This window comes from Petaurus breviceps, unplaced genomic scaffold (assembly GCF_028583685.1).
Source record: "Petaurus breviceps papuanus isolate PSGF00001 unplaced genomic scaffold, PetGlider_PUasm1.0 90564, whole genome shotgun sequence".
Lineage (NCBI taxonomy): Eukaryota > Metazoa > Chordata > Mammalia > Diprotodontia > Petauridae > Petaurus > Petaurus breviceps.
Window position 1 is genome coordinate 2,015,798 of NW_027187275.1, and position 7,641 is coordinate 2,023,438.

Here is a 7,641-nt window from a genome sequence, read left to right on the forward strand (position 1 = left end):
TTTTCCTTTGATTTTATGATTTTTTATTATTAAAAATTATTTTAGCATTTTAAGATTTTTATTGATATCTTTGGTTTTATATTACCTAGCTTCTCCCTGTGTTCCTCACAGGAGATTATATTCAAACCAGTCAACAAATGAGTCAAGGTAAGATAGTTTGAGGAGGGAGAGAATGCTAGCAAATAGGGGCATAGTTTGAGGAGGGAGAGAATGCTAGCAAATAGGGGCATCCATCAAGCTCCCAGTAAGATATGGAATTACGCCTTTTGAAAGAAGTCAAGGCTTCTAAACTGAAGACACCAAGAGGAGGTTCATTCCACTCTGTGTGAAGACATGACAGGAAATGAAATTCTGGGCTTGGGTTAGAAGAAGGAAACAAGATTGACTTGTAGAATATATGAAAGTGGGGGGAAGGGTGATATAAAATAAGCCTGAAAACAAATCCAAGTGCCAGAGTGGGAAGAACTTTAAATGCCCAGCTGAGAAGCTACGATTGTGTCAAAAAGACCATGGTAAGCCACTCATGGTTCTTGAGCAGGGGAGAGGCATTTCCACCCCTAGGTTTTAGGACTCTTGCTTAAGCAGCTATGTGGATGGTAAATTGGTGAAAGGAGAAACAAAGTCAGAAAACCAATTTTGGAGGCTATTGCAATAATCCAAGCAAGAGGATGAGTTAAAGTATTGATGATGGACAGGAACTGTCACTACTGGCTACAGAGGTCAGAATTCTACATGCTTATTATTTAATCAATTAATAAGTGCTTATTAAACACTACCCATGTACCAGGCTATGCTAAGTATTGAATGCAGAAAATGAAAGCTGCCTCAGTTTCTAAGAAGAGTGCCTTCTACACTGGTCTACATTTAATGTCTATTAATGTTTATGTTGTCCTGTTGTGATCAAGTAGAAACACAAATTCCTTCAAATAACAAGCATTTGTTAAGCACCTACTCCATGCCAGGCAATATACTAGGTGCTGGGATGAAAATCAATGAAAACCATTCCTATTTACAAAGAGCTTACATTCTTTTTTTAAGACCCTTAACAAAGTTGTTTGATTTTATTTTTTTTAATTTGTTTCTATTTTTCAACATCCCCTTCCATAAGATTTTGAATTCAAATTTTCTCCCCATCTCTCCCCTCCCCCCACTGCAAAATGGCATGTAATTTAATATAGGCTCTACATATATATTCATATTGAACCTATTTCCACATCATTCATTTTGTAAAGAAGAATTGGAACCAAGGGAGAAACCATGAGAAAGGAGAAATAAATGGAAAAAGAAAAGAGAGAGAGAGAAAATAATATGTTTCAATCTGTAATTCAGACCCCATAGTCTTTTTCTGGATGTGGACAGTATTTTCCATCATGAGTCCTTCAGAGTCTTCTCAGATCCTTGCATTGCTAAGAAAAGATAAGTCTATCAAAGTTAGTCATTGCACATTGTGACTGTTACTGTGTACAATGTTCTCCTGGTTCTGCTCACTTCACTCAACATCAGTTCATTCAAGTCTTTCCAGGTTTTTCTGAAATCTGTCTGATCATCATTTCTTCTAGCACAATAGAAGAAAGAAAAGAAAAAATAATATAAAATAGAAGAAAGAAAAGAAGAAAGAAGCCTTTACATTCATATACGACAACTCGTCCAGCCATTCCCCAGTTGACAGGCATCCCTCAATTTCTAGTTCTTGGCCACTGCAATAAGAGCCTCTACAAATATTTTTGTACAAGTGGTTAAAAAGCTTACATTCTAAAAGGGGAGGCAACAAATTCACATGTGAATATGTATAGGATAAATACAAATAAATGCAAAGTAATTATGAGAGTGTTAGTTTGGAATAATGCTATAAAATATTACTTGTTTGAAGGGGAGGGCACTAGTCATTGAGCAGATCAGAAAGTTTCACAAATGAATCCTGAAAGAAGAGAGGAAATGAAGAGGGAGAGTTTTCCTGGAATGGGGGATAGCCAGCACAGAGGCACTGAGAATTGACTAAGAGTATTGGGCTTGAAGAAAAAACATAAAGTTTGTTTGGGTTTATTACAGATTATAGAAGGGGAAATAATGTACAATTTGGTTACAATGGCAGGCTAGAAATTGAGAAGACTTATATCAATTGGGGAATGACTGAACAAGTTGTGGTATATGAAACTGATGGAACACTATTCTGCTCTAAGAAAAGACAAATAGGATCATTTCAGAAAAACCTGGAAAGACTTATGCAAACTGGTGCAAAGTGTAGTGAGCAGAACCAGAAAAACACTGTGCATAGTAACAGCAAATTTTAAGTATGATCAACTGGGAAAGACTGAGTTACTCTAATGAAGACAGTGTACCAAGACAATTCTGAAGGATCTACAATGAAAAATGCTAACAACCTTCAGAAAGAGAACTGATTAACTCTGAGTACAGATTGAAGCATATTTCCCCACTTTCTTTGTTTCTTGCTTCTTTTTTTATATGTCTAACATGAAGATGTTTTGCATGATTTCACATGTATAACTGATATCATATTGCTTGCCTTTTCAAGGGGTTGGGGAGGGGTTGGAGGAAGGGAGAGAATTTGAAATTCAAAAAATTTTTAAATCAACATCAAAATAAATGAATTAATTTTAATATAAAAGAAAGACGGGTGAGGCCAGTTTGTAAGGGTTTTCAAAGCTAAACAAAATAGTTTATATTTTATTCTAGAAGCAATAGGAAGTCACTGGTGTTTATTGAGTAAGGGCCTGCTATTCCCTTGGGATTTGAAAGATGGAAACAATAGAAGAGACATGAAACAGAATCATAGGCCTCAGGAAGGGAGGGGTTAGAAAAGATTCTTCTGTTATCTCTCAATAAGCCCTGGGACCCTATGGAGTTACAGTACAGATTGTGAGAGTCAAATTTCCCTTGGAAAGTTTCAAAGAAATGTAGTTTGGCACTTTAGATCCTTTCCTGGCTTTTCATAATCCCAGCATGGGGACTAGAATTCACTTTCTTGTCAGCCTCAATATCAATAAGTATTTATTGAACTTTCTTTTAGTGGATGCATTCAACTGCTCTGTGGTCTTCCTCATCACATACCTCCCATGGCAGTTAGCATCCTGAGAATGAATACCAGCTGTCCCTGGGGCCAGCTGTAAGCATAGTTTCCTATTCCTCAAAAGAAGGTGAACTCATTGCTTGCAAGAACTTTTTCCTATTTCTTTTTATTCCTAATGCCTTGCACATAGCAAATACTTGATGAATACTTTGGAATGAATGAACAAATTAATGAATGACTTGGGAACTAGAAGACCCTTTCTACCCATTCTCCAGTGCAAATACAATCCTCTCTCCCTCTTGGAATCTTCTTTGAGTATCTGAGTATTAAATACTTCCCACTGAGACAATAAAGTTACTGCTAATTCTGTCTAGGAACACAATAAGCTTTTTTCAGTCATTCACACTAAAATTAATTAGACTATCCGGTTTGTTACCTAATAGTGTCCTTAGAAGACACCAGATAGGAGGATGGGGGAGAGGTCAGGAAAGATGAAGTGTTAGGGTTCTTTCATCTGGGCAGGGCAGGGAGAGTGCCTCTCAGGATCCCTAGGCAGTCAGGGAATAGCCTAGAGACCTGGGAATGATAAAAGGGAAGTGGGGAGGGAGTAAGCATTTATATAGCACTTACTGTGTTCCAGACATTGTGCTAAGCACTTCATAAAATCTACTATCTCATTTGAGACTTAAAATTACCCTACAAAGTAGATATTGTTATTATCCGCATTTTACAGTTTAGGGAACTGAGGCAAACAGAGGTTAAGTTACTTGCCCAGGATCATGTAGATTATAAGCACCTGAGGTTGGATTTGAATTCAAGTGGTGAAGAAGAGGGGAGTGACTTCACTTGAAATGTACTCAAAATTTGATATAAGAGAAGGTATAGTCCTCTAATAATAGAAAATTATTATGAAGTGGAAGTGAGAGTTGAGAAAGGGAGAAATGGTTTGAATAACTTTTATGAAGGGAATGAAATGTTGTACTAAAAAATGATAAATAGCAGAATAGATATTGACCCATCCAAGAGTTTTGGGACTTCCTTCAATAATGCTTGGCAGCATAGGAAAAGGAACAGAGAAGATGAATGTTTGGAGTTCTACCATGTAGAGGTGGTATGATATAAGCAATAGATGGTCAAAGGGACAAGATGATTCAGGAATAGAAAAGGGAATACAAAGGATTAGGATTGTGAAGAGAGAAAAATGAATGAATCAAACAATAAGCACCTACTGTGGACCAGATGTTATGCTAGCTACTAGCAATAGAAAGACAAAAGTCCCCTTTCCTATAGGAGCTAACAAACTAGACAGGAGAAACAATATGTATATAGAAAGGGGTTTATGGGATGTTCAGGAAGGACTAGCATGTCTGGTGTAAGGGCAAGCCAAGCGCTGTTCAAGGCTGCTTATCCACCCAACTCTCACTTCTGACTTTAAGAAGCTGCAGTGTTCTCAATGACAACACCCCAGAAAAACACCTTGGCAGATGGGTGTAATGGGAATGCAAATTTAAAGATCTTCCCTGCCCCTAGGCTAAAGTACACCTGGAGCCTGGGGTGGGAGGCTTGTTTTTCAGTAGATACTTCTTGATTGGCCAGTGAGTCAATAAGGTTGTTACATTCTCTGAGTCAGGAGAAGGCTATATAAGCCCTGATGTGTAGCTTTATTTTGGAGCTCACTTTGAGAAGTGTTCTGTGATTTGATCTGGATTCTGGGAAGTCGTTGTCTAGAGTCCCCCGGCTTTGAAAAACCCAGATGTTGAAACCCAGATGTTGATTGGGTATGGATGTAATGGTTGGACAGTTTGAAATCTGTCTACTTGATCTGTTTCTGTCTTGATAATTCTGTCTGTATATTCTGAAGTTCAGGGTGCTGACCTCTTTCCCCTGAACTAGGTAAACAATACATGTTTGACTGATTAAAGTAAGCTTGTTAACCCATTTTGAATTGCTTTCCTTTATCAAAGCAGATCCAAAAACCTATATGGCAGCAAACCCTGAGGACACTTGGGGTGCTTGCAGCTACAATGGGTTAACCCAGGTTGAGGGTAACTGATGGACCTCCAATCTGTAGGTGAGTTAGGGGGATGTCTTCCCCAAATTTGTAAAATCTTCCCCTGACAGAATGGGTGCATAAAAGTAGTTTCTTCCAATGGTTATGAAGGCATTTGAACCCATGGAGTGCTTAGAGCTTGGTCAGACATCAAAGATGCCAAGGTCATCCACTGCATCCAGGGCCATCACCAGTCATCTTAACTTTTGTCCTGCCACTGGACTTCATTGACTCTGGAAGAGAAAGTGAGGCTGGTGACTGTGAAACTCTGCCTCACTTAAATACAATTCACATGGAAGTCAAGACATCATCCTGTGATGCCATTAGTCCTCTGAAAATGAAGGAGCAGGAACAACATGGCTACAAGGTGGTTTGGGGAAAATAATTAGCAGCTCATGAGATCAGGAACAGCTTTTCAAAGAAAGTGGTATATGAGCTAAGCTTTAAAAGTAACTATGGATTCTGAGAGATAGATGTGAACAGAGTATACATATAGACCAGTCAGTGAAAAGGCATGGAGAAGGAAGATGAAGTATCATATATGAGGAACTATAAGAAGACTCGTTTTGCTGAGCCATAGTTTGTGTGAAGGAGAGTAGAGATTAACAACACTGGAAAGGAGGATTGAATCAAAATGTTTAAGTGTTTTAAATGTGAAGTGGAGGAGTTTTTATTTGATTATAAAGGGAATAGGGAGCCCTTTGAGTTTATTGAGGAGGGGAGTGATGTATTCAGAGTTACACTTTAGGGAAATCACTTTGACAGCAGTATGGAAGGTTAATTGGAGTAGGAGAGACTTATCATGAGGATTCCAATTAGGAAGCAACTGAAACAGTCTAGGTGAGAAGTATTGGTAGCCTGAACTAGTGTAGTGGCCATTTGAATGAAGTAAAGGGAGGAGATGTGAGAGAGATTGTGGACATAGATAATGAGAAAGCTAAACAACTAATCAAAATATGAAGTTAGTGAGAGTAAAGAGTAAATATAATACCTAGGTTATGCATTTGGGTAAGACTGATAGTGCCTTTGAAAAAATAGAGAAGTTCTGAGGAGAGGTGGGTTTGAAGCGGGGAGAAAAGAAGTGTATAATGAGTTCAGTAGGATACCATGTGTTTGAAGTGTCTACAGGACATACAATTTGGAATGTTGAGTAAGTCTTAAGAAGACATATTGCAAAGGTAGATTAGATGGGTTTTGGTAACTAACTCCAGAGTCTTTGTGATTTCAAGGCAAGACCTCTATTTACTAACTAACATCTTCTCTCAATTGTGTATGTAAGCCAGATGCTCAAGAGATCACTTCCAGCCATAGTGACTTTCTATAATCCTATATCTCTAGTGTTCTGAGCCTCAGTTCCTCCTTCTGCCCTTTGAGGTGGTTAGACTTGATCTTTGGGGTGCCTTTCCACTTCCTTACATCCTATGATTTTGAAATCCTAGTTGAAGTCGAATCATGGAGGCACTTGAAAGCCAGAGTAGAGAGTTTAAGCTTAATGTAGGAAGCCTTGACTTTTCATTGGATGTCTTACAGTATGCATTAGATTTCTTGTATGCCTGGCACACACTCCTACCTCACCTCTGCCTCTTCTAATCCCTTATTTCTTTTGAAACTCAGCTCAAGTGCCATTTTCTATTTGAAATCTTTCCTGATATGCCCATGTGCTAATGTCTTTCCCCAAAAGAATATGCTTTGCATTTATTTTGTATATTCCTATTTATGTACATGTTATCTCCCCCCAGGGGAATATAAAATTCCCAAGGATAGGATCTGTTTAATTTTTGTCAGAGTAAAAGTAATAAATACAGTGGGGTTTGGGAGACAAGGTACCAGAAGTTAGGAAAGGTTTCAAGTAGAAGGTAGTATTTGACCTGTGCCATGATTCCTTCATCAACAAGGTCCAGCACAGTAATGCCTAGCACATGGTGGATACTTACAAATGCTTATTTATTGATTGATGAGCAATGTTGATTAATTTCAAGTTTTAAGTAAACAAATAATAGTGTCATGATGAGATTCTTACATTAGTGTGATTACTCTGAGAATAATACTTAGGTTGGGTTGAAGACAAGGACTACGAGTATCAGGAAGTCCAATTAGGAGGCTGTTGTATGGTCCAAGCAAGAGATAATGAAGGTCAAGATGAGCTTGATCATAATGGGAAGAGAAAGAAGGGAAGAAAAAGAGATCAGATCATGTATTAAGTGCCAACTATGTACCAGGCACTATGAGAAGAGCTTTACAAGTCTTTTCTCATGTGATCCTGACAACAACCCTAGGGGGTGGGTGCTTTTATTGTCTCCATTTAACAATTGAATAAACTGAGACAGAAAGTAACTTGCCTGGGGTTGTACAGCTACTAAGTTACTCAGGCTGGATTTGAACTCAGGTTTTCCTGACTCTAGGTTCAGTACTCTATCCACTATGCCACCTAGTAGCCTCAAGAAGGCATATTGAAAAAGTAGAATCAATGGGTTTTGGTAACTGACTCCAAAGTTTTCTTGACTCTAAGACCAGCCTTCTTTTTACTCATCTATATCTTCTATTAGTGATAATTGGAAAAGAA